This window comes from Bos grunniens, chromosome 11 (assembly GCF_055505025.1).
Source record: "Bos grunniens cultivar Pamir isolate PY7600 chromosome 11, Bosgru_T2T1.0, whole genome shotgun sequence".
NCBI lineage: Eukaryota > Metazoa > Chordata > Mammalia > Artiodactyla > Bovidae > Bos > Bos grunniens.
This window is the reverse complement of record NC_141175.1, coordinates 34,866,904-34,894,874: the sequence shown is the minus strand read 5'-3', so window position 1 is coordinate 34,894,874 and position 27,971 is coordinate 34,866,904. Positions and strand designations below refer to the sequence as shown.

Genomic DNA, 27,971 nt, shown 5'->3' with positions numbered 1-27,971 from the left:
CATCTCTGTGACTCAATCTAAGCCTCAGAGCCCTTGTCTGGGTGTGTGGGGCTGGACAGGGCAGTCTGCAGGGTCTCCAAAAGCCTTGGCAGAGGCCTACCTTCTCTCGGAGATCCCACATCTGCCTTGGGAGAGGCCAAGTTCCCTATCAAGGGCAGGACCTGGGGGCAGCTCTCAGAAGCTGCCTCCACCCTTAAGATCACCATCCCAGGAAGTTGGCCAAGCCATGGTCTGGGGCTATGGGACCTCTCACTTTGCCAGCACTCTGAGCGCCCACTGAGGCCTCAGGGTGATCCCTGGGAGGCAGGCTCAGGCGAGTGTCATGAAATGGACCCACCCTACTCACAAACTGGGGGCAGAGGGGTGGAGGTGGTAGACCCAGAAGAGGCTAAGAGGAGCCCTGAGCCATAGGGACAATGTTGTCCAACACCATTTGGGGGAGAGTCCCTGAATATGGAGACACTCCAGGGACAAGGCCTCATGCTCTAGTGTGGCCTGGGAAGGTCTCTGGGCAGCATCACGGCCAGGATGGTGTGGCCCTCTGACCTCACACACAGCCCACATACCCAGCCTCATGTGTCTAGGGGTCAGACCACACTGAACACATTGGCCAAGGCTGACCTGCAGGTCCTGACTCTTGGGAGTTTGATTGGCAAGTTGAGCCCATGGTTTGGATCAGTTCTAAGAGCCTGACAAGTCCTAGACTGGCATAATGGTCAATTCAGTAGGGTCATGCCATTGGGAGGTCCCTTGATCAGTGCTGCTTGGCCTACTGGACCCCACCATCCCATCCCCTTGAATTACCTCTTCTTAACTCAGATTCCCACAGAGAGAATCCCTCTCAGTGCCTTTTACCTCTCCCTTGGGTGCCAAGAAAATGTGACAAATTTCCACCCAAAGACACCACTGCTTCTGAACTCTGCCCATGCCCAACCTGTCTTGGCCCAGACCATCCCTTAGGCACTTACTTAAAGGAAAGTGCTGGAATGACACTGCAGACAAGCTGGGGCAAGGACAACCCTGGCCCAGACGACAGCTCCCTCTGCCTGGCTGATTGTACTAGCTCACTGGAGAGGGTTTCCTGTCCTCATCCTGGCCTACCCCTCCCTTCCTTTCCTCCATCCTTCTGTCTAAGGCCAGAGTTCTTTCTCTGAGCCCCCTGGTCACTCAGAAGGAGTGGTCTCTTTCTCAGATCCCAAGTCAGCCCCTCAGCCCCGGGTCACACCTGCCTTCCCTGAGGTCCCAGCTGCAGGGGCTGCCAGGGACTCACTCCAGGGAAGCTGTCTGCACATACCACCCCCACCTCCCAACCCCAGGTCAGTTTCAGAACCCCTTCCACTCAGGAAATCCCTTCTCTTGTGTTTTGTTTCCTCACAGTTTCCAGCTTGTGTTTTTTTCCTTCTGATTCTTTACAGGAGCTCCCAGGGATTTGGAAGAAAATCCTTGCTTGCTCCTTGAAAGAAAAGCTATGACCAACCTAGACAGCATATTGAAAAGCAGGGACATTACTCTGCCAGCAAAGGTCCATCTAGTCAAAGCTATGATTTTCCCAGTAGTCATGTACGGATGTGAGAGTTAGACTATAAAGAAAGCTGAGCACCGAAGAATTGATGCTTTTGAACTGTGGTGTTGGAGAAGACTCTTGAGAGTCTCTTGGACTGCAAGGAGATCCAACCAGTCCATCCTAAAGGAAATCAGTCCTGAATATTCACTGAAAGGACTGATGCTGAAGCTGAAGTTCTAATACTTTGCCCACCTGATGCAAAGAACTGACTCATTGGAAAAGACCTTGATACTGGGAAAGATTGAAGGCAGGAGGAGAAGGGGACGACAGAGGATGAGATGGTTGGATGGCATCACTGACTCAATGGACATGAATTTGAGTAAACTCCAGGAGTTGGTGATGGACAGGGAAGCCTGGCGTGCTGCAGTCCATGGAGTCGCAAAGAGTTGGACATGACTGAGCGACTGAATTGACTGAGGGATTTGGATCGGGCTTCCCAGGTGTCTCAGTGGGTAAAGAATCTGCCTGAAATGCAGAAGATGCAGGAGACCTGGGTTTGATCTCTGGGTTGGGAAGATCTCCTAGAGAAGGGCATGGCAACCCACTCCAGTATTCTTGCCTGGAGAATCCCATGGACAGAGGAGCCTGGTGAGCTACAGTGTATAGGATCGCAGAGTTGGACATGACTGAAGTGACTTAGCAGGTATGCACCCAGGGATTTGGGTCACCTGGAAATCTCTTTCTTGCCTCTTGGGAGAACAGAGTCAACATGACAATGTGCATCTCTGAAGTCCAAGGATGCTCCGTGATGGGGATAGTCGGGAGTGTGCACACATATATGTGTGTGTGTGTGTGTGTGTGTGTAAATGCACATGATTTGGGCACAGACTGGGTCTGCACAGAGAGACAATGTCTGCCTCTTACAAAGGTGATCACAGACCTTCTGCTCCCTCTTTCCAGGTCAGCCAGGCCAAGTGAGGGCAGGTTCTGAGAGCTCAGCTAACTTCCCTTCTGAGTCACGCCACAGAGCAGGGCATGGTTTCCAGGAGTCTGAACCCTGCCTCAGGGCTCTTTCCATCCTGCGCTGCTTGGATATTAAAAGAAGGAGGTGTGAGCCCAAATATCTGTAGTGGGGGTGGTTTGGAAGGTAGGTTAACCCTGGGGAGGGGTCAGTCCTCAGTGGGGTGTGGGATGGTTTTTGGAAATGATCACCAGAGGATTCACTCACTTTTCCAGAGCACTCCTTTGGTCCCACAGCTCAGGGTGCATCCTGATTTATGAGGCGTGGGATTCCAGCAGCTCTGAACAGGGTTCTGGTTTCTGCCCGGCTTGAGCTCCCAGGAGCGGCAGGAGGGAGGGGCTGGCGCTGGAATGTTAGGAGTTAGGAGGTTGAGGGAGCCGAGCCTGTTAGAAGTTAAGCGGGCATCTGCCTAGGATGGAGGGTGATTCCACCTGCCTTTGGCTATAGACCCTCTGGCTACAAAAAGAGGATGAGCGTCCCAAAGTCTTCGGGAAGCAGTGTCCTCAGAGCAGGTAGGCCCCCTGGACCAGCAGCAACTCCCCATCGGCCCCCCTCTGGGGGGCTGGTCACTTTTGCTTTGAGACTGAGTTATTTGTCACAAAGCATGACAGTGTTGATTTGAGCCACCAAGAAAACTTGTGCACTGTGGGTTTTCTTCCATTTAACAGATGAGGAACTGAGGCTAAAAGAAGGTTAGGTTAAAAGAAGCTGAGGGCTGCCAGGTCTCACAGCTAGAAAATGGTCAAGCCAGTTTCCAAACTGACATCTTCTAGGTCCAGTCTGTCCACGAGCACAGATGGTGCCCCCTAGCCCACAGAGGGCCAGTGTTGCGCGGGGGAAGGGACCTGAGTGTTTAACGATCAGGTCTAGGTTCCCATCCCGCCCCCACTAGTACTGACTGTGTGAACGGGGCCATGTTGCCAAAGCTCAGTTTTCTCATAAATAAAGCAGAAGTAATCAGAGATGCACTGGAGCTGGCTCATTCTCCCTCTCAAAAGCCAACTGTGTGTATTTTTCAATTTCTCATTCAGTCGTATGAAGCTGGTTAGCTTGAAATGGGCCACAGCAGAATATTGACACCAAAAAGTCAGTTGCTCAGTCGTGTCTAACTCCTTGCAATTCCATGGACTGTAGCCCACCAGGCTCCTCTCTCCAGGGAATCCTCCAGGCAAGAATACTGGAGTGGGTAGCCATTCCCTTCTCCAAGGTATCTTCCCAACCCAGGGATCAAACCCCACATCTCCTGTATTACCAGCAGCTTCTTTACCGTCTGAGCCATCAGGGAAGCCCAATTTACACCAAAGAAATGAGCAAACCTGCAAGTCAGGGCTTTGCTCCCCAGAGGGCTGGTGGTTAGCATGTCCCAGATTATCCCTGGGGACAATCCTTACCCTATAGGACTGAAGAGTGAATCAGATAAAGTCTGTCAAGTTCTTACCACCATGTCTGGATTGGAGCCAATACAAATGATCAGCAACAGTAAATGTCTTATCTTTTCTTCATCCTTATCATGTTTGATCCCTTTATTCACTCAGGAGAGTAATTTGGGCAAGAGGAATTTTCTTCCATCATATCGCTGAAGACACTGAGGCCCTTAGGGACTGAGCACAGAGATCCTAAGAGGTGAGCCTGGTTCTGAACCCAGATATCTACGCTCCTCATCCTGGGCCCTGGCCACTACCCTTGACTGCCTTACTGCACTGGGCAATTTAGAGTCTTAGAAATACGGGGATTCTAGAGCCAGAAGGAAAGTTAGAGACCACCTATAGACAGTTCAGGTCCCTCATGTCACAGACAAGGAAACAGAGGCCCGGAGAAGGGAAGGACCTTCCCAGGGTCACTTTGCCAATTTTGGCCCAGATGGAATTGGGCTCCCAGATCTCTGGATTCCCCATCTACATCTCTCTCCACTGGACCCAACTGCCTGTAGACCCCTGAGCCTGGGTGGAATTGTCCTAGCCAGACAGCACGGCTGATGCCCAGTATGAAGGGGATGGGATGGCTGTTAGGGAGACGACCATGTATCCATTCTGGGGAGAGGGCATGTACAAATAATGTGATTTGTTCTGCCTTTAACATCAAGTTATGTGAAACTGTCCTGTGCATGCTGACATTTTGCCAATCAGCAAACAGTGAAGAACCAGAGACTCCCAGAGGCAGGCAGACCTCTGGCCTCTGTGTGCAGCACAGTGCTGGTGTTAATGGACCAGGGCTGGACCTGGCTCTGAAATCCCCACTGCCCTGGTCACATCCTCCTTCCTCTTTCCATCTCTCCCTTCCTCCCTCCCTCTTGCTTCCTCCTTCCCTCCCTCCCTTACCTTCTTTTCATTTAACAAATATTCACAGATTGCTAGCCTTCTGCAAGGACCCCACTTGGTGCTAGGGAAGCAGAGATGAATGTGGCAAGGTCTTACCCTAAAGAACTGCACAGAAGAAAAAGCAGAAACAAACATGAGGACGAGCCACCTGATGGAAGCTGTCCAGAGGCCAAAGCAGCTCGAGGGGCACTGCGTAGATCAATTGTGTTTGTGGAGGAAGGGTGTGGGGGGGTGAGAAAGGACATTTCTTTGCAAAAAAAAAAAAAAAGCAGCTTCAGTAGCACTGAAGAGGTAGGAAATAGCCTGGAATGTCCTGGAGATTGTAAACACGAGCTTGGATTTACAGTGTAAGCTTTGGTCTGGAGTCGCACAGGCAGAGTTCAGAATCCTTGGCTATGCTGTGAACTGTGTCACTTAGGCAAGTCTCCTCATTTGTAAAACAGGATGATAATTTTCACCTCACAGGGTAATTGTGAGAATTCACTGAGATCATTTATTCAGCAAGGGATATTCTGGGTACCTACTATATGCCAGGCACCCTTCCAGGCATGAGAAACCACAGGGAATCAGATGGGTCAGGTCCCTGCCCTCGTGGAGCCTATATTCTAGTGGAAGGGGATGGACTGTGAAAAATACATAGCATGGTGTCAGGTTCTTATAAGTGACTGAAAATAATAAAGCAGGTGTTTGGGGTGGCTCCCTAGGTGCAATCCCCAGGAAAAGAGGATTTGTCAAAAGTGTGGTCTCAGAGTGTGTGGCGGTGGGGAAGGGAGGACACAAACGAAGTCCGACAGGGGTAGCCTCAGCCTGATCCCACGGGGCTCAGGGTGTGAACTCTGCCGGGAGGGGTCGCAGCCTAGACCAGGGGACGACGCCGTGGGTTAGTATGTGCTTTGCTGGGGTAGTGTCTGGTGCACACATTAGCCATGGAATGAACGCCCTGCCTCTAGACCCGCTCCACCGCGCCTTGCTGCCGTGCGATTCTGTGATCCACAGCAAGCTGCGCTTTTCCCGTGCCTTCCCCGTCCTCTCATGCTGGGCCTCTCTGCCCCTGCTGTTCCTTCCTAAAACACAACCTCTCCACTGCTCTCCCTGGAAAATTCTTAGTCATTCTTCAAGTCTCAGCTCAAATGCTGCCTCTATGTCTGTGAAGACTCTCGCAGGACTTCTTGGGGGCTTGCTTCTGTGTAACCTCTGTAATGGTCATGACCACCAGTGAGGCAATTGTTCAGTCGCTAAGTAGTGCCAGACTCTTTGCGACCCCATGGACTGCAGCACGCCAGGCCTCCCTGTCCTTCACTATCTCCTGGAGTTTGCTCAAACTCATAGCCACTGAGTCAGTGATGCCACCCAACCGTCTCAACCTCTGTCGCCCCCTTCTACTCTTACCCTCAATCTTTCCCAGCATCACGGAAATTTGCCTGTTCACAAGCCTGTCTGCCCACTAGGCTGGGACCTCCCTGACAACTTGGAAAGGTTTTTTTCAGCTCTGGGTCTCCAGAATGTTGGACACACAGTAGGGCCTCAGAAAATATTTGCTGAATAAGTAAATGGCTCTGTCACTTAGTAGCTTTGTGCCCTCTGGTGAGTCAAATAATCTCTCTAAGGCTGAGTCTGCCAATCAGTAGTTGTAACTACGTCTAAATTATCGTGTCTTTAGGAGGCCAAATGAGATAATGAATATAAACTCTGAAGGATTATCCAGATGTGATTTTTTTTTTTAATAAAACGGTAGAAGAGGAAAGGTCCATTTTGGAGCTCAGCATCAGCTGCAGGGACCCCAGGGACCCAAATTGCTCCAGAAGCCTGTGGCTCAGTCTGGAAGACTTCTGGAGAACATTCCAGTAGAAGACCTCTGAGCAGGTGTCAGATTAGCACTTTGCCTTCTCTGACACTTTCTCTCCCATCAGCCAGGGCTTGAAACTCTGGTTCTGAGAAGGAGATATAACACCCATGAATCCTCTTTCTCTGCTTTCAGTAACTCAGTAATAATAATATACATGCAAGCCATTGAAATCAAGAAGAGTAGGAGTTTCTACTCTTGCCAATTGGACACAGGACTCATCTGTGGTCACCACTGCAGATGAATCTTGCACAGGGATGTCTCAACTCTGTAAACCTTGATCCAGCCCATATCCAGTCTCTTCCAAGGCTGTTCTTCTTTTCCTGACTCTCCGAGAAGACTGTCTTCCCTTACCAGGCCCACCTTGTTCTTCCATGTTATCTGCCTGATACAGAAGAACCATCCATTATCCTGGTCTCCAAGAAACCAGAAACAGGACCTTTCCTCCATTGTCCCCTGGCTTCAAGTTCTCCGGAATCCTCAGTGTTGTTTCCCCTTTGGTCCCATCTTGATGCCATCCAGGATTTGGGGGCCTTTATATCAGCACATGGAAGAATTTAATGTCTCCAGAGTCCCTCCCTCAGCCAAGTATATGGCCTAAAGTACTTCCCTTTACATATGAGATAGTTATTTATCCTTTAATATATCATCGTCAAACCACTCCTTAACTCCAGGTGGCCTGTCTTGCTTTCCCACCATTCTGAAATACTTTTCTTGCTCTTTCTAAGATACCTATGAGCTACTCAGTTAATTATCTGATACAGCCTGAGCCTTCAAGTTTTAGGCCCACTCCCAAGCCATTTAGCTAGTCCCCAATACAAATGAATCCTGGTGAAGATCCAATATTGTAGAGACATAAATTCTTTCCAAATTAATCTATAAATTCAGGGAAATCCCAATAAAAACTTAATAAGGTTTTAAAAATGGAAATTTACAAGCAAGTTCTAAAAGTCAACTAGAAGGAGGAAAAATGAATAAGAATAGCCTGGTGAATTTTGACACAGTAAGAACAAGAAGGAAAAAGCTCTTCCACATATAAACATTTGTTATAAAGTGAGACCCGGATTTGATCCTTGGGTCAGGAAGACCCCCTGGAGAAGGAAATGGCAACCGACTCCAGTATTCTTGCCTGGGAAATTCCATGGACAGAAGAGCTTGGTGGGCTACAGTCCATGGGGTTACAAAGAGTCAGACACGACTGAGTGACTGACGTTGATAAAATGGTCAATTCAGAGGGATACTGCTATGTGAACAGATAATCTAATCAATGGAAGAGAGTAAAGAAATAGATGCATGGAAATCTAGTGTATGAGAAAAGAGCATTTTAAATCATTAGGAAAAGACTGAGTATTCAAGAATGGTTTTGAGACGATAGATCACCCACTTTGGAAGAAATTAAATTAGATAGTATATTGGGTTTGGTTTTACTTTCTGAAAAGAGAATTCATTTTACTATTCTAAATCAGAAAGATATTTATGGAATCTATGTATAGCTGCCAGAAATGTAAGGAGTGTTGGAGGAAAAGACTTTAGGATGAGCTTACCAGAATAACTTCCAAAGTCAGTGCAGAAGTGAGCCACTGAAGAGATGTCATTGCTGCAGTCTGGAAGCTGTCAGATAGTAGTAAGTTTTTGCCATGGATGCTATTCTAAAACTACACCATCTCTGCCAGGATCTGTGCTAGTAAAACGGAGGCTGTGCTGCCTTTTTCTCTAGGTGTCTCAAAGTTTCATGTGAGCTGTATCTGCTTAGATCTTTTAGGAAGTAGACATCAAGATAGAGTTAGAAGGCCAGGGAATTTGTTAGGACAATGCATGTAAAAGATAAAGCGGAAAAGGAGCAGGAATGTAGGGAAAACCTTCAGAGTATAATTTAGATGTGACATCTGCGAAAGGAAAGGAAGAAGGAAAGAAGGTTGGGTAGAAAAAGCTTCAGACTTTTTCTAAAACTAAAATCCAAAGCACTGACAACATCAAATGCTAGCGAGAATGTGGAGACGTGGGAACTCCCATTCACTGATGGTGGGAATGCAAGGTGGGGCAGTCATTTTGGAAGACAGTTTGGTGGTCTCTTGCAAAGCTAAACATAGGCTATTGTACAATTCATCCATCCCAATCCTAGGTATTTACCCAAATGAGTTCAAAACCGCAAAAACCTGCACATAAACCTTTAAAGCAGCTTTGTTCATTAACTCAGTAACTGGAAACAAACCCTGATATTAGTATCTTTCAATAAGTGAGTGGATAAACAAACTAGGGTACATCCTTACAATAGAATATTATCCAGTAATAAAAAGAAAGAAGCTATCAAGTCATGAAAGGACATGGAAGAGTCTTAAATGCGTATCGTTAACTGGAAGAAGCTATATACTATATGATTCCAACTGTATGATATTCTGAAAAGGGCAAAATTATAGAGACAGTAAAAAAAATCGGTGATTGTCAGAAGTTCTGAGGGAGGAAGGGAAGGATTAATAGATGGAGTGCAGAGCATTTTTAGGGCAGTGAAACTCTTCTGTATGGTACTGTAATGTTGGATGCATGACTTATGTATTTGTCAAAACCCATAGAACTATGCAACACAGAGAGCCAACCCTAATGTAAACTATTCATTTTAGTTATTAAATGTATTGATATTGGTTCATAAAGTGTCACAAATTACCATACTAATGCAAGATGTTAATAAATAGGGAGCCTTTCTGCTCAAATTTTCTGCAAACCTAAAACTGCTCTAAAAATAAAGTCTATTAAAATTTTAAAAGTAATGAATATACTTGGAGAAATATACTTGGCAGTAAATATAACAGATCATAGTATGGTGGCCAAACACTCTAGTTTTCTCAGGATGGCTTTTACAGTTAAAAACTTTGGCTCTGTTTATACCTGCTGTCATGGTGTCCCATCTGCTTTAGCATTTGTTAGTCTCAAGGTGTCTTCTTGGCTTGAGTGATACATTATGTGGTCACTCTAGACAAAAGGCTATTTTACATATATGTGTGTATGTATATATTTATATACATAATAAAATAAATATATAATGAACTCTTATAAAGCAATAAGAAGATACATTGCTCAAGAGAATAATGGGCAAGATATATGAATATGTGTATATTCACATGTATTCATAGTCACACGATTATGTGTATGTTGCTAGCTCTGCCATAAGAAATTATCACATATGGGGTGGCTTAAACAGCAGAAATTTATTTTCTTGCAGTTCAAGAGGCTAGAAGTCCAAGATCAAGATGTTGGCAAGTTTGATTTCTTCTGAAACCTCTTCCTTGCACTTGCAGATGGCTGCCTTCTTTATGTGTCCTCACATGATCCTTCTGAGCACACGCAAGTCTGTGTCCTAATCTCTTCCTATAATGACCTCATCTTACCTTATTTCTTTGAAGGCGCTGTCTCCAAATATAGTCACATCTGAGATGCTAGCGGTTTGGATTTCAACATATGAATTTGCAGGTGCAGGGGGTGGGGGGCGAGGGAACACAACTCTGACGATAACAATACACAATTCACAGAAGAAGTACATATGTCCAATGAATAGATGTCAATATGTTTAATATTATAAAAAAACAGAGACATGGAAATTTAAAATAATAATAACTGACAACATCCTCCAATAGAATGACTAAAAATAATAAAATAAAATTCTATCTAGGGTTGCCAAGGAGGTGAGCAATTATTCTTTGTTGGTGGAACAAATTGATACAGATTTTTTGGAGGGCAAATTGACAGACTCCATCAAAATGAAAAAATACATATCCTTTGACCTATAAATTATACTTCTGAACTTGATTATACAGAGATACTCAAAGCACAAAGAGACATACATAAAAATGTTAATTAACAGAACTTTTTGTAATATTTAAAAATTGAAAAAATATTTAAATTCCTATTAATAGTTAAATAAGCTATGATACATCCACATTATGGAATATTACACCGGAGTTAAAAAGAAGGAGGTAGACCTATGGTAAAATGAATAGCACATAATATCCTATGAATAAAGTAGATCTATGATAAAATGGAATCACAAAACACAGTAAGTAGCTCAAAAAAGTGGAAATTGAGAACAAAGAACAGACAGAACACATAGAACTCAAGTAGCAAAATAGTAGATTTAAACTCAACAATATCAACAACATTTACATTAAGTGTAAATAGTCTAAATGTCCCAATTTAAAAATATAGATTATGAGATTTTTTTTTTTTAAGTATGACCCAATTGATATTAAGAAACTCACTTTAATTATATCCATAATAGGTTCAAAGTGTAAAGTTAGGGATTCCCTGGGGGTAGTGGTAAAGAATATGTCTGCCAGTGCAGGAGACACCGGTTCAATCCCTGGTCTGGGAAGATCCCACATGTGGCAGAGCAACTAAGCCCACGCACCACAACTACTGACCCTGTGCCCTAGAGCCTGGGAGCCTCAGCTACTGAGCTTATGCGTGGTAACCACTGAAGCTTGCATGCCCTAGAGCCGTGTGCTCTGCAGTAAGAGAAGCTACCGCAGTGAGAAATCCGTGCACCGCAACTGGAGAGCGGCCCACTCGCCACAACTAGAGAAAAAGCCTGTGCAGCAACAAAGGCCCAGAACAACCCCTCAAAATAAATAAATGAATAAAAAGATTTTTTGGAAAAGTGAAAGGTTAGATAGATCAGATCAGATCAGATCAGTCGCTCAGTCGTGTCCGACTCTTTGCGACCCCATGAATCGCAGCACGCCAGGCCTTCCTGTCCATCACCAACTCCCGGAGTTCACCCAGACTCAGGTCCATCGAGTCAGTGATGCCATCCAGCCATCTCATCCTCTGTCGTCCCCTTCTCCTCCTGTCCCCAATCCCTCCCAGCATCAGAGTCTTTTCCAATGAGTCAGCTCTTCGCATGAGGTGGCCAAAGGTTAGATAAAGATATACCTAAATCTGTTAATACTAGTCAAAAGAAAGCTGGAGTGACTATATTAATATCAGACAAAGTAGATTTCAGAGCAAAGACTATTTCCAAGGATAAAAGGAGTTATTTCATAGTGATAAAGGGATTAATTTACCTAGAGAACATAGTAATTCTAAGTGTATATGCACTTCATAAAACTTCAAAATGCATGAACTGAAATACAACTGCAAAGAGAAACGTACAACTCACAGTTATAACCAATATTGCAAATCCTCTTGTCATTATTTCATAATTTTCTACTCTTATTATATAGGCCTTTCTTTATCACTCTAAACTCTTAAGTCACCATTCAGATCATTTTTTTTAGTCTTTAGTTCCTCTGGTGTTAATTAACCCATTTGTTGGGTCAGTGGAATATCCATCTTGGCACTGGATTTCCTCACATATAATTTTGTAGTTTTTGTCTGTGAGCTCATCTTTAACAGGGGTTATTTTCCACAAGAGTCCTATAAGTGCTCCCTGCATTATTAAGGCTTCTCTTGGGGTGATTTCACTATTGCTTCCATCTACTCTTTTTGGGGTTTGTCCCTTCTGATGCTCTGTGGCTTTAGGTTTGTGTTTCATTTCTGGTGTCTAGAAATTTTCTTTTTTTGCTTTTGAGTTTAGCTGTGCTTTAAAATAAAATTTAAAATAACTATGCAATGTTTCACTGTTTGGAGCAGGTCTGGGAAATTCCCACATCTGTTCATTTGTATGTTTTTATTGGATGTCTTGATATGGCTCCCTTGACAAAACTTTGAAATCAGTCTTCACCAAATCTCTTTCCTTGTTGTCCTTTGTCCTGGAATTATAAAATTACATTTTGTCCTGGAATTATAAAATTACATTTTATAATTTATAATGAGTTTATAATAAGTTGGATTTGCTTTTAAACTGGAAAAAAATGAAATTTTAGGATTGCAAACTACCTGTCTTTTAGGATGGAGATTTAAATTTGATTTATGGAAGATGTTCCTTTGTTTTCAAATGCCCAGCTGAGTAGGCCCTTTTAGTTATGCTAATACAAAGCAAAAATCTATCATTCTTGGCGAGAATGGGAACACACTTACGGGGCCCTAAAGGAGATTTCTTAATCTAAAATGTTAATACTCTTTAGTAATATACATTGAATGATTTGTAGAAGTCTGCCTCTGAGCATTGTTTTGTTTAGAGCACCACCATCTCCTAATTTGGAATCAGACTACACTATGCTTGAAGCTGGTGTGTTCTTGCAAAGTGGTGTGTGTTACTCTGGGATCAGTTGTTTGTACAAGATAAGGAGCTGAGATGGAGAAGAATGTGGGAGAAAAGTGCTCACTTCTTCAACTTGGGCTGGAGAAAGCAACTGTGCAAAGAAACGCGACCGGGAGGGCCTGGCGCAGCCCAACCTAGACCCGGGACTTGGCGTCCCTCTCAAAGCGTTGCATTAACCTGACCATTCTGACTTTTGGAAAGTGTTCTGGCAGATATTTTGTTTTGATATTCCTATTGCCAGTAATGTATAGAAGAGGCAAATTCTGGGGCAGGACAAGAGGTCTTGGGAGGCAGCTCTTAGCTGGGAGTGAGAGGGGAAAAACTACTTTCAAGAGCTGGGATGAGGGTGGGGTCATTGCTTAGACCTGAACTCCAAGGAAGAGGGATACTTAGAAGGTGCCTGAGGGTGGGAGGAGAGTCAATTCTGAGGGCAATGATAGGATGCTTTCCGGTATGTACTTCTCTTCCTCCCTAAGATTTCAGGCAATGCTGTTGACTTGTGTTTTGCTGTGATGTAGAGAATTAGGAACGGAGAAAGCAATGGCACCCCACTCCAGTACTCTTGCCTGGAAAATCCCATGGATGGAGGAGCCTGGTGGGCTGCAGTCCATGTGGTCGCTAAGAGTCAGACATGACTGAGGGACTTCACTTTCACTTTTCACTTTTCTGCATTGGAGAAGGAAATGGCAACCCACTCCGATGTTCTTGCCTGGAGAATCCCAGGGACGGGGGAGCCTGGTAGACTGCCATCTATGGGGTCGCACAGAGTTGGACATGACTGGAGCAACTTAGCAGCAGCAGCAGAGAATTAGGAAAGAGCTTAGCCCATGTATTAGGCAGAGGGACCAATATCTGCCTGGCTCTGGGTGTAATGGTAACTTGGGGAGAGATCTGGGCAGAGTGGTAGGAGGTGCAGCTGAGCAGGGAACCAGGGGCAGAGCATGAAGGGCTTTGTAAGTCATTTGAAGAAATTGGACTTTATCTTGTAGATGCTGGTGAGCCACTGAAGGATATTGAGCAAGATGGTGATGTGATCAAAGTTGCATTATACAGAAAAAAACCCAGATGCATATCTCATAAATTTGTAGTCAGCTGGGGTGGACTTGTGTGCTATTTTGTCTGGCCAGTACCTCTCGTATCCTCCTGTGGTAACAGACCCCTTCTTTCCTGTGGGGGAACCTATTCTGTTTGAGTAGGACAGAGCTGATTGCCATCTTCTAGGAGCCTACACAATCCTCTCTTTCACATGAACCAATATTTTTTTTTTCTTATTTAACCAAATATGCCACATTTCTCTTGCTCATAAGGGAGAATTCTCACTGATAGTTGTGTGTTCTCCCTGACTTTCTCTTCCTTAGACTCAATATCTTCATTTGACATTTGAGATGGTTTCTAGACCCCTCCCTGCAGGGTCTTCCTCCTCTAGAAGGAAGAAGTGTCCTCCCCACCAATGTCCCTGGGGATCCCCCCTCTCAGGGTTGTATTACAGTCTAGGACATGATAAAGTCTCCTCTGTAGAAATCAAGATAAAAGGTTGATACTCAAGGATCAGGTTCTGGGGGGAACTTTTAGGGGAGCCTGATCATGGCAATTCATGACTTGAGGCATCTACTTCTATAAAGAATGAAACATCTTCCTGTCACACAGGGAATTCTCAGAAGCCACCACCTTGAATGACTTCAGTTTCTAAGTGGAAGGGAAAATAGAAAGGAGGGTGTCCTCCTGATTGGCCAAAAGGATCCCGGGCTTGCCTGAAATATAGATGGAACCACTCAGTCATCTTAACTGGCCATTAATGAGCCGATTCATAATTTAAAAGAGACTTCAAGAAACATCAAGGGGAAGAGTGCAGGGAGACAGGCTAAATGTGTCCATTTCATTATCTGAAGGGGTGTGCGTGTGTGTGTGTGTGTGTGTGTGTGTGTGTGTGTGTAGAAAGGAATAGTGAGCCCACTTCCTTCCAGATCTCACAAGGGTTTCCATAACCCTCTTGGTTACAGTGAGCCAAGGGCCTTCCTTCAACAGAACAGGCTTGGATTCTAAACTCCTAGTTGATGGATCTTCTCAAGAGCCCTTTAGAGACTGCTTGAGCCCTCACCAGGCCCTGCTCAGTTTCTTCTTCCCCATCACTTAGTAAGTTACACACAAGATTAAAACTCTCTGTCTACCATGGTGGGTGTGCCCAAGTCCTATGGCCATATGGGGTCACCTGGCCTTCTTTTTAAAAAGTAATTACTCATTTATTTGGCAGCACTGGGTCTTAGTTGCAGGACATTCAATATTTGTTGTATTCTGCAGGAGCTTTTCGGAGAAGGCAATGGCACCCCACTCCAGTACTCTTGCCTGGAAAATCCCATGGATGGAGGAGGCTGGTAGGCTGCAGTCCATGGGGTTGCTAGAGTCAGACACGACTGAGCAACTTCACTTCCGCTTTTCACTTTCATGTACTGGAGGAGGAAATGGCAACCCACTCCAGTGTTCTTGCCTGGAGAATCCCAGGGATGGGGGAGCCTGGTGGGCTGCCGTCTATGGGGTCGCACAGAGTCGGACACGACTGAAGTGACTTAGCAGCAGCAGCAGCAGCAGGAGCTTTTAGTTGCAGTCTGAGAACACTGTTGTGGTATGTGGTATCTAGCTCCCTGACCAGGAATCCAATATAGGCCCCCTGCATTGACAGTGTGGAGTTCCAGCCACTGGACCACCAGGAAGTCCTCACCTTGCCCTTTACTCTCCAAAGGAAAATGGATCAAACTCTCAACCCACAGTAGAGGGAAATTCAGGGTTTTCTGCAAGACTTTCAGGGGATTTGTTCCCAATCCCCCCTTATCAGTTTCTATTGAATTATTTATAATTCCCCTCCTTCCTTGCTTCTTCCCTCCTTTCCTTTCTCTCCCCCTCTTTCTCTTTTTTTTTTTTCTATTTTTGCCCCGTGAAGCTGTTTTCCTCTCTCTGCCCTGTGTCAAGACAAACCTGAAGCACAGGTACTTTCCCTTGATTTTCCTAAAGTAGCCCTAGCATAGGGTCTCTGTGACACATTTTCCTCCAAGTGGTAAGAATCCACCTGGCAAAGCGGGAGACCGGGAGACGTGGGTTCGATCCCTGGGTCGGAAGATCTCCTGGAGGAGGAAATGGCAACCCACTCCAGTATTCTTGCCTGAAAAACCCCATGAACTGAGGAGCCTGCGGGGCTACCATCCAAAGGGTTGTAAAGAGTTGGATGCGACTGAGCGACTGGGCATGCGTGCGCACACACACAACTGGGAGAGCTATGTTGCATCTTCTCACAGAAACCCCTTCAAGGTGAATATCAGATATTCCCTCGCTCTTCCCCACCCCAACAGCATCCATATGTTTCCAGCCTCACTCCCCCTCCGCCCCTCTGCCCTCCCACCCTGAGCCAGTCTCCCACAGCATCATTTCTCCTAGGAGCAGCTCACCCCAACCCTCTGCCCAGACCACCTCAGGGCCAATCTCTGCCTGCCCAGAAGACATTAAGGGCCAGTTTGAAAATTATCTTTTCCCTCAACACAATCAAATTATTAGTCTTAACTCCTTCCTCCGCTAGTCTCTGCAGGCAGGTAAAGATTCACCATCCCTTTGATATGAATTATGCCACCCCCTTGGAAGGCAGAAGTGCTGGAATAATTTTGTTGGTTGTTTAAATCACAGCTTTTGCCTTCCTGCTGCTCAAGTTTAAGTATAGCCCAGAGATGTTTTCATTGGCTCCACCTGCCTAGTTTGAAATATCGTCCCTGCTCTGGCTCCACCCCTCCCTCGTCAACACCTCCCGAGCCCTATCCTATGACCCTGATACACGTGCTTTCTCAAAACAGCTCAGGCCTGTTTCCTTATTTCCCAGTCCTTGCTGTTTCCAAGTTGGAGAACCAGCCATGGGGACCATAGGAAGGCCCTATTCTCACTCCTCCTTAGAAGTCCTAGGATCCTTGCTGTATACTTGGGTCACTCTGTCTCTATGAGGCTGAGGGTTTCACAGTGTGCGATTCCAACCCAGGGCCCCTGCAGCCTTACATGGCCAAAGAATCGTGAGCCCCAGCAAGTCTCACCACCGGGGCACCCAGCTGATGCAAAGTCTCAAGAAATGTTCACAGGTCTACATCAGAGCTCCAGAGCCTTCTGGACCCTGGAGGGAAGCAGTCTGAATGGAATTTGGTCCCCCAAATGTTACAGCCACATCCTGAGTGACTCTCCCTCCGTCATGGTGGCCCAGCCACACTGGCCTTCCTCCAGCCCCTCAGAACCCCAACATCCTAGACCACCAAGGCCAGGAGCCGGGACAGCCTCTGCCTCCATAGGTAGAGAAACGTGCATGGATTCAGGGTATGTTTGGAGGCAGAAATGGTCAGTTGTTGCAACAAATATGGCACTGGTGAGGGTGCTAAGCCGGCGGGAACCCTCTAGTCTAGTCTAGGGCCGTCCTCACCAGCACTCAGGCACTTCTTTCTGGCCCTATACATGTCATTGAGGCTCAGCCAGCCTCGGGGGAAGGATGCTCAGGGAGAATGAAGACTCACCGAACTTTGCTACCAGTTTCAAAGACTCCCTCACAGTGATGTCAGAAGGGTAAGAACTGGCGGGAGTAGAGGGTGGGGGAGACCGTGGCAAGGGAGTGGCACTGGGCTTCCCCACTGGATCACTGTGGGGGTAGGACACCCCAAATGGCAGTGGTCTCCAGGCCCTGAGCCGTCCTCATCAGCTGCCCCTTCTCTGCATCAGTGAGGAACAGCTCCCAGCTGGGCCCGCTGATCTAATTTCAGGAACCCCCTCTTCTAAGAGACCGTTCATACTCAGCTTGTTCTCCAACTCCCAGAGGCCTTCTGGCTGTTTTCCTGCTTCAGATCTCCACTGACCAGCCCCGGCAGGTGGGTGATTCAGTTGATTGGGTCTTCCTGGAAAGAGATTGGGGGCACACTTTGGGACTGGAGAAGGAGGCAGGGTCAGGTGGGACAGCGGAAGAGACAGAACAGCGAGTGGGGGCTTGGTGTTAGAGGGATGGGCTATTTGCTAAATAAAATTTAAACCCTTGCCAGCTTTTCTGCCAAGAAGAGAGAAGTGGCTGATGAAAACCATATGTCTCTAAGTAAGTGGAAGTGAGGAGCCCGGCTTTGTTGTGCGAGTATGTTGATATGGCTCCTGGTCTCCCGTGCAATGGAAAATCTCTATTTTAAAGAATACAATGTTTAAGAGGCACTCTGAGACAAGCCACATTTCGCAATTAAGTAGTTTACAAGGTCAGCAAAGGAAGGACAAAATAAACCAGCTGAAAAAGGTCTTGCTCAATACCAAAATTTGTTTAAAAGTTCAATGCTACAGTCCGAAACTGTAATATAGGCTTGTTATGGAGTGTTACAAAAATAGCCCAAAAGATGAGGCTCTTTGTGGATGGAGAAACAATTAAAAATGTTTTAAGTATTGGTTCAGATACTGATTTCTTAATGTTTAAAAAAAGTAACTTAAAAATGCAAACTACATCATTTCTTTTTTTTTTTTTACTTTTTCTAAACTGACCCTGGAGGCAAAGTAAACCCAGAGACACAAACAGAATGAACTACTGTTCACTCTTTGCGGAACAAGATTCAAATTTCTTCATCCAGCATTCAAATTCCAGCAGACTGTGGTTCCAACTGGCCTTCTCTGAATTTTTTGCACAGAATGCTGCCGCTGGCCCTGCCAGCCCCACACCCCGCCCTCCATCCTGTTTGCAGGCTGCCAACTGTGAGGTTTCACAGGGCACTTACCTGCCCCTGAGGTGCCCTTCCTTCTGGCTGAATGAAAAAATGTTAGCTGTTCTTCGAGGGTATTAATTGCTGAATTCTATCCATGCCACTTTAATTTCCATTTGATTCTGGTGTATAGATCGCAGTTCTCTGGTGAAATTCTCCCTCTTGTAATCGATTTTCTTGACCATTTAAATCACAGTTATTTAAAAGTCTATCAGATAACTCCACTATCTGGATCACCTGTGGGTCTGTTTCTATTATAGAGATACTCTTTTTTCGGACTGTGCTGGGTCTTTGTTGCTACATGCAGGCTTTCTCTAGTTGTGGCAAGTAGGGGCTGCTCTCTCACTGTGCTGCACAGGCTTCTCACTGCAGTGGCTTCTCTTGTTGCTGAGCATAGGCTTGGAGCACAGGCTTCAGCAGTTGTGTTGCCCAGGTTTAGTTACCCCACAGCGTGTGGCATCTTCCCGGACCAAGGATCAAACCCCTGTTCCCTGCATTGGCAGGCAGATTCTTAACCACTGGACCACCAGGGAAGTCCAGAGATATGTTTTTGGCTCTGACCGATGTTTCATCAGAAAGGATTTACTTCGGCTTTCTGGAAGGCAGTTCAAGCATTGGAAGGCCATCTTTATCCAGCCTGGGGATGAGCTGGCTTGAAGCTGGTGATCAGACTTTGAAGGCTCTCTGTTTCTGACTCACTCTGTTTCTGACTCCTAGCGCTTCACTCTTCTGGGGTTCTCCCTGAGAGTCTGGTTGTGTTTTAGAGTCCCTCCTCTTGGGTGGCCCTTTGAGTTCCAGTTTACTTCCCCAGCCCCATCTTACTGCCCCAACTCCATTCAGCTTTCTGGTCTCTCAGTCATGCCTTCCACTCAGCCTTCCCTGCTCCAGCCGATGCTGCTTCTGAATCGGCACATGCCTTCTGGGAAGAGGGACTGGAAACTGGGAACTAACCTACTGTGCTTCTGTTCTCTTTCTCAGACATCTTGCTCCTTAAGTCCCACTTGCCTGGGTATTTTGAACTCCAAATTTTTCTCCTTACCCTATGAGATCTCCAAAACCTCTAACTCAAGTTCTCTAACTCAGTTCACCATCACTTTCTGCTTGTTTTTAGTCTCTTGGCCCCATGCTGCTCATGAGCCAGGGAGACCTTAAGGGTAAATGTAGCACCGAATGTCACCTCCATATGCTCCCAAGTCTCTAGGATCCTGACCTTTCAAATCCCAACTGCCTGTAAGTAGATAGCTTTTGGATTTTGTCCAGCTTACTCTTGGTGAGGGAACTGGTCTCTAAAGAGTCATCCTGACGTTACAAGAAGTGCATCCTCTAATCGCTTCTTTATAATATAAGCTCCCTGAGGGCAGAGAATGTGTCTCCATCACAACTGTGGTCGCAGGAGGATCTCATTCACAAGATCTGAATATCACCTACGCTGGAACATTTCCAAATGTCTGTCTCCAGCTCAGAGATCTGTTTTAAGCTCTTAGCCCCATGGACCAAACTGCCACTTGTCATCTCCAGGAAGCTGCTTCATAGAAACTCAAGACATCCAAAGTCATGTTCTTCCCCAACATCTGTTCTTCACTGGGGCTCCCAGGCTTGGGAAGGGGTGTGTCCTCCATCTACCCTGCTGCTTATGTCAGAATCCCGAAGGTCCCCACTGGCAATCCGCACCCACCCCCCGCCCACATCCGACCCCCCCAGTGCTGCTGATTCCACCTGAAAATGTCACACAAACTCATCCAGCTCTTTCTCGCCACTGCTGCCCTGTCCCAGCACTGTTCCCCCCTCCCTCGTTACTCAGGAGTCTCCTCACATTCCTCCACAGAGCCAGGCTGGCCTCCGTCCAGCATGTTCGCCAGCCACCCTAGGAGCAGAATGACCCCTTGAACACAAAAATCTGATTATGTCATTCCTCGGCATAACACCCTTCAATGACGTCCATTGCTCTGAGGAAAGCTTTGAAGATAAACCCTCATGGAGTCACCCACCCCGTGTGTTCAAACCCCAACCCCTCTTCCAGTCTTGCTTTTCCTGACTCTTGCCCTTGACACACATTCCACCCTTAAGCCCTTCTCAACTCTGCCAGCACCTTCTTGAGATCCTTTCTGCCTGGTGGCTCCCCTGCCAGAAGACACCCTTCTCGTCTCCTGTCTGATTCTCTTCTGTGCATCCTTCAGGTCTCTGCTAAATGTCCCCTTCTCAAAGGAGCCTCCCTGACCCCTAGAACTGGTTAGGCGTTGTCACTGTGTCCTGCACTCTGTTCGCAGCACCGGCACGGAAACAACTGCAGAGTTAACCAAGCGATTACTGATTACGCTCCTCCCCATCAGATGCCAATCTCCTTAAGGCCAGGGCTATATTTGTCTTGATCACCACCACACGCTCAGCACCAGCAAAGTGCCTGAGATATCTTAGAAGATTTGTAAATAATTTTTTGAATCAGGGAATAAAAGATAGAAGTCCGCCGGCACCCCGCCACCCCTACCCTGCCAGCCACCAAGCAGAACGCGGTGTAGGGAGAGAGAGGGAGGCTGGAATGGGGTTTCTAGTTAGCAAGTGTCTCTGAGAGCGTGACTCTAAAAATAAAGAATGCTAAATTACTGTCTAATGCCTCTTCTTATTGCTGGGCTTAACGCACTGGCCCGGGAGCCAGTAGATTCGGGTTCCAATCCCAGGTCTGGCACAAATCATGACAAATAGCATTTTTATAATGCTTCACAGTTTACAAGACATTTCCACAGATAGGATCTCATTAAACCAGCTCGATGACCTCGGGCAAGCGGCTTTTAGAGGCCTGTTGGGAGGGAGGAGACCTGGGAAGGAGCTGGGTTCCAGAACCCACTCTGCCTCAACTCCCCAAGGGATCTCGCGAGAGTTCCCTGCCCAGCCCCAAGTCTACTGTAAAATGAAGGGGACCAGCGAGGTGATCTTTGAGGTTTGTCTATAGGAATTTAGAACTAAAAATTCAAGACGGCTCCCTGGTCAGAATGCAGAATCTTTGGAGTGTCCTTTTTTCTCATGTAGCAGGGCAGCGTCCCAAGAGGTTCCCAACAATGCCTTGGGTGTCCTGGCGAGGTGTCCTTAAAAGTGGGACTGAAACCAGCATTTTTGTGCAGTTAGTTTACTTGAGAGCTGATCCCAGGACACACGAGTGAGGGGCTGAGGAGAGAGATGGACAAAGAGGAAGAGCCCAGTTGGGAGTGTTTGTCCAGATCACTCTGTTTCAAGGGCTGTGACCTCGACCTCATCAGGCCCTGCTGAGAAGCCACAGAACGCTTCCCACAGCTGTCACCCAGCCATGCTGGCAGGGGACCTTTCTTTATCAGTTCCCACCTTGACTGGTGGATGGTCGCCCCCACCTTGGAATGTCACCCTAAACTTCTGGGCTATGCTTACCCCAAGGCAGAGGAAGCTTCTCATTAGAGCAATTCTTGGACAGAAAACAGAGAGTCCTTGAGGCAAGACTCTGAGATGGATCAAGCTCTTTTAGACCTGACCCCAGAGCAGCCCTGGAAGTCAGAGTGGAACCCAGGTCACTAGGGCATCTGATACAAGTTGCAAAGGGGCAGGGGTGCCACTGTCCAGCCCCACGAAGGAACAGGAGCTGGGGCTTTCCTTACATACCTTTCTCCCCAGTCCTCGACCCTCTGAGTGCCCAGGTCCCCCACCCTCTTTTCTGCGAAGTTTTGTGGTGTCCTGGGACATTGAAAATGGGATTGGGAGTGTCTGTCGACCTGAGCAATTCAGAGGGGCTCAGCAGAGCCTTGGGAAACAAAGTGTTGTTCTATTGGCCCCTCCTTGAGTGACAGCTAGGCTGGACCCATGAGTCTCTGGTGCGCCTCCTCCTTCTGGGCAGTGAGTGGTGCTCCCTCAATAGTGAGCAAACGCTTTGTCTGCAGGCTCGAGCTCCCCAGCCTTGGCAGTGGCAGTGGTCCCAGCCCTGCGAGATCTTTGCCCCACCTCCCTGGTGTCATAATACTTCTTCTCTGTCCTTTTATAAACTCTGGACTCTGCTTCCCTCAGCCTTCTTTTGGGATTCTCAAAAGCCTGATTTGTTAATAAGAAAAAGGGATATTGGCTGTTTCTAGCTCTTTTCCTCTACTGTAACAATTTTACTTTTCCCCCAGGCAATGTGAACGGGAGACTTAAAAAAAAAAAGTCTCTCATGATAAGGTGGAAAAAGAACACAAAGATTTAAATTTCAAGATATTCTCTGTCCACATTCTTCCTCTGGATAAATCTGTTTAACCCCCAAATAAATTTCACTCTTTCTTTGGGGAGGAAGTGGTCTCTTTCTTTTACAAAGACTGGGTCTAGTTCTTCATTTCTCTAACTGTACTCCAACCCACCTCAGATTTCCTAGTGTTGTGTAATAAAGAATTCAGATGGCTTATGTCCGTGGCTCGAGGGAGGGAACTACTATACCCTTCGGATTTCCCAAGTGATAGGAGTGCGTATCTTTGCTCTTCCTGGTGGGCTGTTCAGACCATGTCTGAGCTCATGCTAATGAGATGACTCAGGGTGGGGGCTGGCTGTGCCAGAAAGACCGACCATGCAATTAGAGGGTTGAGTTTTGAGCCAGCTGATGTCAGCCCGACCTCTGCGGAGGAGTGGAGGGCTGGAGAGTAAGTTCAGTCACGTGCCTGATGATTCAATCAACCATGCCTATATGATGAAACCCCAATAAACATGCTGAACTCGGGCTCGATGAGCACTTCCTGGTCAGTATTACATATCAACGGTCCAGGAGGCGGGTGATGCGTCCTGAGGACACACAAGCTTCTTATTCGAGACTCTCTGAGACTTGACACTCACTCTGTGTCTCATCCTTTGGCTGGTCCTGATTGGTATTCTTTATAATACTAGACATCAGTATACTGCTTTCCTAAGTTCTGTGAATTGTTCTAGCAAATCACCAAACCTGAGGGGATAATGGCCCCTTAGTTAGAAGTGCAGATGGCCTGGGAACCCCCAGAATTTGCATCTCATATCTGAAGTGAGGGGAGTCTTGGGGAGGACTGTGCCTTTCACCTGTGAAGTCGGCACGAACCCCAGGTAGTTAGAGTCTACCTGGGGTTTGTGCAAACTTGCACTGTGCCCACATGTGCATACCTGCTTCCTACCTCACCTGGGAAGCCTTGCTCATCTGTCATGGGGCTGGGTCTTCTCCAAGCATAGGCCCATGTCCCAATATCATCCCAGAAGCTGGACCCAGAGGCAGGAGAACTGCCCTTGAGTTGAAGGTGACATGTGGTGTGGTGAACAGCCATCTTGCTTGAAGGCAGTGGGCAGTGTTGGGGAGTGCCTGTCCAGAATTCTACACTCTTCTCTCCTTTCTCCACTGTCAGTGCCCAGGCTCCTTCACTGGGCTGGTGAAGGTCACCAGGGCCCAAGGATCCCCCTCAAGGCTGGAGCTCTCCCTGGCTTCCTAGGTCCCCTCCAGGCACTGTTACTTCAGTGATCTTCTCCTGGCCTGGCCATGGAGTCTTTCCTGGGTGTGTGCAAGGTAGAGTTTATTCTCTGAAAAATCCCAGATCTTCCTCTTGGACTTCCATTCCCTAGACTTGCCATTAATCATATTTCAGTATCTTCCAAGTTGGATTTCTTTCCCGTATAAATGTTCCATCTATTTGAAGCCCTACTCTGTTTCAGGTCCCCCACTCTTCATCCCTACATCAGCCCTACTGCCCCGCAGATGATGTAAATGGGAAACAAAGAACAGGTTTAAACAGTCTCTTTGGATGAGCCAGTCCCTCTGTGTAAATATTCAGTGTTTCAGTTGTGGTCACCCCTTTCCCTGGGTCCAGAAGATCTTCTAGAAGAGGGCGTAGCAACCCACTCGAGTATTCTTGCCTGGAGGATCCCATGGACAGAAGAGACTGGTGGGCTACAGTCTATAGGGTAGTGAAGAGTCAGACACGACTGAGTGACTAGCAGTTTCATTTTCTTCTTTCTTTACCCCGAGCTGTATCAGGGTGCTTGAGTCAGGCTCACTGGCTGTGGGGAAGAGTCCCTGTTTGTTCTGTGCATTTTTGCTGGGGCCCAATAAAGCATGACAGTCACCTCTAGCCTTTGGGGTAATGTGCTGACCCACACTGTGGAGGTCCATGGTTTCCCATTGCTCCTGGGGAAAGTGCTTTCCTGGGCTCTGCATCCTGACTAGGCCTTTGCCTGAACTCTCAGTACTCTCAGTCCCTCTGGTGGTCTCCTTAGGGCATGAGGGAGCTTCTGGGTCCCCTGCATGGCCAGGGACACCAAGAGCCCTGCTGTGGTCACACCTCCCCTGCCACTGGGGCACCTGTACTCTGCACTGTGCTGGGAAGGGCCGAGACCATAGGCAGAACTCTAGAGACATGCAGCCCTACCACCCTCCCCTTCAGTGAGCTGGAGGAAGGGTGACTCTAATACCAAGATTCTCAGCACCCAGGAGTCCTCACTACTTTCCTCATCCCTTCTGTCCCCAAGACGACAAGGCAGGCCTTCCACCCTTTTTCTTCCTGCCTCCCAGGATGCCCCAAGGTCTGCACCCCCAGACCTGCCTCTTGCCACACCAAAAGAATTGAGAAAGTCCTTTCTCCATGCAGAGGGTGACTTTGCAGTCTGCTCAGCTGTGGGGAATTCAAACAAAAACCTAGTTGATGTTCAGAACTTGGCAGCTTGTTCCAGCAAGATTTCCCCTTCTTGCTTCCAGTGCTGAATAACTACAGTGGGTGGAGCCCCCTGGGCCACAAAACTCTCTGCCTGAGGAAATGGATCTGAAACTATTCCAAAATCTTATGTCTCATGTATACATTCCTTTAATAACATTTATGGTGGGCCTACTATGTGCCAGGCACTGACACACTCCTTAAAATAATTTTTAGTAAAAACCTTATTAAGATCTAATTGACCTTCTATACAGGGAAGCCTGGCATGCTGCAGTCTATGGGATTGCAGAGTCAGACATGACTGAGCGACTGAACAGCAGCTATACACTTGGGTCTACGTGTACAACTCGATATTTTCCAGTGTATTTACAGAGTTGTACAACCATCAGCACCATCTAATTTTATTTTTAGGTATTTATTTTTAAGAGGAAACAAATGTAAACAATCTGTTTTCTCCTATAAAAGATGACTCTGATCTCTGGTCCTGCTCCACTTTGTCAACTTGGTGGTGCCAACTGGTTGTAAAATGAACTGTTCCAAACAGAAACAGAAAACAAGCACAGATTGCATGATGTGCACACCTATGGGGCCTGCATCCAGGCAGTTTCCTAGAAGAGGATGCTGGTGAGCCCCTGACATCTCATATCCTGGCATGGGTGAGCAGAGAGGGTGTCCCTGACCCTGGGGATTCACAGAACTGTGTCCCTTTCCTTTATTGACTTACCTCTGTTTCTAACACTACATTTCTTAGCACCATCTAATTTTAGAATATTTTTATCATCCCCCAAAGAAATCCTATATCATTAGCAGTAAACCCTCTCTGCCATACTCCCCTCCCCCAAACTCCTAGCAACCACTAATCTACTTTCTGTCTCTATGGATTTGTCTATTCTGGACATTTTATATAAATGAAATCATACAATCTGTGGCCTTTTGCAAATAGCTTCCTTCATTTAACATAATATTTTCAAGCTTCATCCACATTGTACCATGTATCAATACGTCATTTACTTTTATTGTCGAATAACACTCCATAGTATGGATATGTCACATTTTATTTATATATTCATCAGTTGATGAACACTTGGGCTGTCTCTGCCTTTTGGCTGTTACGAATAATGCTGCTATGAACACTCATGTATAAGTTTTTTATGTGAACAAATGTTTTCATTTCTTTTAGGTATATACCCAGGAATGGAATTGGTGGGTTGTATGTGTTAAAAAACAAAATTCATCTGAGTAAGTTTTAAAGTTCTTATTGGCTTTACTTAAGGATTCATGTGGAAAAGGAAATGGCAACCCATTCCAGTGTTCTTGCCTGGAGAATCTCCATGGACCCTGGAGCCTGGGGTCGCAGGATCGGACATGACTGAAGCGACTTAGCAGCAGCAAAGATTCATGAGTCAAGTGGCATTCAATCTAGCAGGGAGAAAGGAGATCTGAGGAGCTCTACAAAAGGGAAAGTTTTTAAAAATATTTATTTTATTTATCTGGCTGCCCTGGTCTTAGTTGCAGCACACCAGATCTTTGGCTGTGGCATGTGGGATCTAGTTCCCCAACCAAGGATCGAACCTGTGAACCCTGTATTGGGAGTGCAGATTCCTAGCCACTGGACTACCAGGGAATTCCCAAAAGGAAAGACTTTTATAGGCAGAAGGGAAGGGGAATAAGACAGGTATAGTAGCAAAGTGTGGATTGCTGTGCTGCTGCTGCTAAGTCGCTTCAGTCGTGTCCAACTCTGTGTGACCCCATAGACGGCAGCCCACCAGGCTCCCCCGCCCCTGGGATTCTCCAGGCAAGAACACTGGAGTGGGTTGCCATTTCCTTCTCCAATGCATGAAAGTGAAAAGTGAAAGTGAGGTCGTTCAGTCGTGTCCGACCCTCAGTGACCCCATGGACTGCAGCCTTCCAGGCTCCTCCGTCCATGAGATTTTCCAGGCAAGAGTACTGGAGTGGGGATTGCTGTGACAAGGTCACTTTTCCTTCAGGGATGCAGGGGTCTGTCAGCCTTCACTGGTGCTGATTCCTGATTGACAGGTTTAAGATTCCATTTCCGGGAGAGCTGAAACTGTAATTAAGTTTCAGTTTGGTGATGTGGGGCTTAGTATAAGCGACTCCATTTTGGGCATGTTGTCTTGCTTTTAACATATGGTAATTCTGCTTAATATTTTGAAGAACGGCCAAACTCTCTTCTAAAGTGGCTGCATCGTTTCACAGTCCCACTAGCAGTGTAGGAGGACTCCAATTTCTCTACATCCTCACCATCCTAGTGGGTGTACAGGGGTACCTCACTGTGGTTTTGATTTGCATCTCCCTCGTGGCTGATGATGGTGAGCATCTTTTCATGTGCTCCTTGGCCATTCACATATTTCTTCTTTGGAGAAACATCTATGCAAATCCTTTGTGCATTTTTTTAGTTGGGCTTTTGTATTTTATCATTGAGCTGTTAGCTTTCTTTCTGTATTCTGGATACAAGTCCCTTCTCAGTCCTTTTTGAATTTGAAGAGACATCTAAATCAAGGTTGGGGTAGGGGTGACCAATTTAACAGTTGGTGGAGTTCATTGGCAGGTGACAGAAACCTTGGGAAGAATTCTTTTTATCCCACGCAGAGGATTCCTGCAGGGAGGGACCCTGGAGGGGAAGCATGCAGAATTGTCCGGGCAGGCCTGGGGCTGCTTTCTGTTCAGTTCAGTCGCTCAGTCA

At 46.6% G+C, this 27,971-nt stretch overlaps 1 protein-coding gene across 5 annotated transcripts in view; it reads left to right on the top strand.

The window, feature by feature from the left end:
• Positions 1-27,971, top strand: part of CIB4 (calcium and integrin binding family member 4) — a 103,867-nt gene that overhangs the window by 19,932 nt on the left and 55,964 nt on the right. Inside the window, exon 1 of one of the 5 annotated variants that reach the window (XM_086325949.1) lies at positions 62-4,148. The exons of 3 other annotated variants lie outside the window; for them this stretch is intronic. The gene's annotated coding sequence lies outside the window, so the exon portion shown is untranslated. Of the gene's footprint in view, positions 1-61; positions 4,149-27,971 lie in introns of those variants that run through there. One more of the 5 variants, XM_086325952.1, reaches the window with a different exon arrangement.